Here is a 3,552-nt window from a genome sequence, read left to right on the forward strand (position 1 = left end):
TCCACCCCATCTCTTCCCAGCAAACCACCTTCCTGCAACAGTATGCCATGACTGAGGAAGTCAAAACCTCCCATCCATCCATCTTCATCACACTATTATGTGGACATGCTTACCATTTAGTGTAAAAAGCAGAAAAAACACTCAGTGCAGGAAACAAGGGGACTGAAACTGAAGCTGTCAAGTTCATAGACTCATAGACTTTAAGGTCAGAAGGGACCATTATGATCATCTAGTCTGACCCCCTGCACAGTGCAGGCCACAGAATCTCACCCACCCCTCTTAGAATAATCCTCTCACCTATGTCTCAGATATTGAAGCCTTCCAATACTTTGAAGGCCCCAACATGCAGAGAGTCCTTCAGCTGCGATCCGTGCCCAATGCTACAGAGGAAGGCGAAAAACCTCCAGGGCCTCTGCCAATCTACCCTGGAGGAAAATTCCTTCCTGACCCCAAATATGGCGATCAGCTAAACCCTGAGCATGTGGGCAAGACTCACCAGCCAGACACCCAGAAAGTTCCCTATAGCAACTCCTATCATCCCTCCATTGACCTATTTCCAACTGGAAATGAATGGTCAATTAGTTACCAAGATCATGTTATTTCATCCAACCATCCCCTTATCATAGAATCAGAACTGGAAGAGACCTCAGAAGGTCGTCAAGTCCAGCCCTCTGCTCTAGGCAGGACCAATCCCATCTAAATCAACCCGGCCAGGGCTTTGTCAAGCCGAGACTTAAACACCTCTAGGGATGGAGACTCCACTACTTCCCTAGGTAACCCATTCCAATGCTTCACTACCCTCCTAGTAAAATAGTTTTTCCTAATATCCAATCTGGACCTCTCCCACCACAACTTGAGACCATTGCTCCTTGTTCTGCCATCTGTCACTACTGAGAACAGCCTCTCTCCATCCTCTTTGGAACCTCCCTTCAGGAAGTTGAAGGCTGCTATCAAGTCCCCCCTCACTCTTCGCTTCTGCAGACTAAACAGACCCAAGTCCCTCAGCCTCTCCTCGTAGGTCATATGCTCCAGACCCCTAATCATCTTCCATTTTCACTAACTGATACATCTGGATCTCTCAAGCTAGTGGGGATGTCCAAGGCAGAAAAATATTTCTGTAGATCAGCATGTGATTATTTGTATTGCGGTACTGCCTCATAGTCCCAGTCATAGGCCAGAATCTCATTGCCTTAGAACCTGTACAAACTCAGAATAAGATGGTCCTTAACTGTCATTAAGTAATATTTATTCACAGCACAGCAGAGAAGATAATTAAGCAAGAAGATAAGCCTACTTTGACCAGGTACCAACATGAAACTAGTGTAATAATACTACATATTTAGGAAACTTTCTCCCTGATTCAGGGTCTGTCGTGGCTAAGCTTCAGTTCCATACCATTGTGCAAACTGGGGTCTTATACAACTGCGCTAGATAGAAAGTGTACAGCAGTACAGTTCAAGAGTACTCCATATTTAATACATGCACAGGAGGTCACTTCCACAAGAAGCTAAGGGCATGGTCATCACAGAGAGACTTCCTGTCTCTGCTAGTTTTACGCATCCCTCACTGTCTACACCTGCTCCATAAGTTCAGGCCTTTCAAAAACACAGCATCATGTACAGGTAACTGTAACAATGCTTGTTCGTTGTATCTGTTCACATGAGGGCAAGGCATCCAATATCAGTCCACTATGGGTGGATCAGCAATAGGAATAATGTTTGTGCATGTGACAAATAACCCCAGGACCACAGAACAGATTAAGGACCCAATGTGTGTGGCAAAGTCATCACAAACACCGTGCAGATGTCAGGGAACTCATAAGTTAGCATATAACCTTAATTCAGATCTTGGTGCAATAGTATATCCTCAAAAGGAAACTTTACTTATTAATTGGTTGTATTTTACTTATCAGTTGGTTGTATTTTACAAGATAAAAAGCTGAATCGTTGGTTGAATGTTAGTTTATTTGCCCCAGGGCCAGATTTTTAGAAAAACAAGTCATGTGCACATACACAACTAAGAGTTCTGCAACAACGCACACTGTCCTGCAGCAATTAGTAGTGGGATCCTGCCCTTAGCAAGTCCTGGGCTTACAATTCACATGCTTATCTCACTAATGAGTATCATTTGATCAGCCTGTACTGAATATGGCTTGACAATTTGCCATCACTCAAAACACATTACAGTCAGAGAGGATGATAAATATACCATTTATTCACCATTATGTACAAAGTCCAACATGTCCAAGGAGGCAAGAAAACAAAACTGGTGAATACAGAAAAAACATTACAGCCTCTCTCCGAGTTACAGACCAAACACTTGGCTGTAACTCGATCAGTTCGTAACTTGGACCCCATTGAGTTACACGTGACCGCGCTGTTTGTAAGCGCGGGTCACGTTCGTAACTCGGGGACCGCCTTTACGACTGCTCCATGGGAGCTTTGGTCGTAAGTGCGAACGGTCGTAACTCGACCATTTGCAACTCGGGGAGCAGCTGTACTGCAAAAAATAGACTGATAGCAAGAAGCTTTTGTACAATGTGCAGTAAGATGCACACCTTAATCCCGCTCAGTGTTTGACTCTAATTCAACCTAAGTTTTGTCAGAGTAGGGTATGAGGCCCAGATCTTCAAAGGTATTTAGACTAATTTCCATTGAAACCAATGGGAGCCATGAATCTCAATACCTGGGAGGATCTGAGCAAGGACGGCAGAATTTGATTCAACAACAATATGCATTTCTAGAGAGATTTTCTTTTTTAAATCATTTTACTAACTCTCTGATTCAAATATAAGCCATTATTAGCCAATAATTATATTTTTTCTATCCCTATTAGAGCACAGACAAATAGGAGAATGGAAATAACATGATTTATTTAAAAGATTTTAACCAGGTTCTTTCATGGAAAAAAATTAAAGATCCAGCACTGTACAGATCACTCTGCTGAGATGTGAGCCAAATGACTTAAAGCAGAATTTCAATATTACTTCTCTTTTTTGAAAGTTTTCTCACAAACTCCTCAAAATATCTGCCTCCACCTAGTGGTGTGGGTTTGTTATTTATATTCCCTGTTGTAGAAATACATCAAATTATACTCCGCATGATTCTATGATTCTATCTGTAGGGACAGGGACAGGGACAGGGATAATCCTGGGAAGAGGCTCTTTTTTCCTTCACTACTCTATAGAGGTTCTTATACTGCTTGTTGTCAGCAAGACATGAGAAGTCATTCTTCCACTCTACTCTGCGCTGGTTAGGCCTCAGTTGGAGTATTGTGTCCAGTTCTGGGCACCACATTTCAAGAAAGACGTGGAGAAACTGGAGAGGGTCCAGAGAAGAGCAACAAGAATGATTAAAGGTCTAGAGAACATGACCTATGAAGGAAAGCTGAAAGAATTGGGTTTGTTTAGTTTAGAAAAGAGAAGACTGAGAGGGAACATGATAGCCGTTTTCAGGTATCTAAAAGGGTGTCATAAGGAGGAGGGAGAAAACTTGTTCATCTTGGCCTCTGAGGATAGAACAAGAAGCAATGGGCTTAAACTGCAGCAAGGGA

This window comes from Pelodiscus sinensis, chromosome 1 (assembly GCF_052426305.1).
Source record: "Pelodiscus sinensis isolate ZL-2025 chromosome 1, ASM5242630v1, whole genome shotgun sequence".
Taxonomy (NCBI): domain Eukaryota; kingdom Metazoa; phylum Chordata; order Testudines; family Trionychidae; genus Pelodiscus; species Pelodiscus sinensis.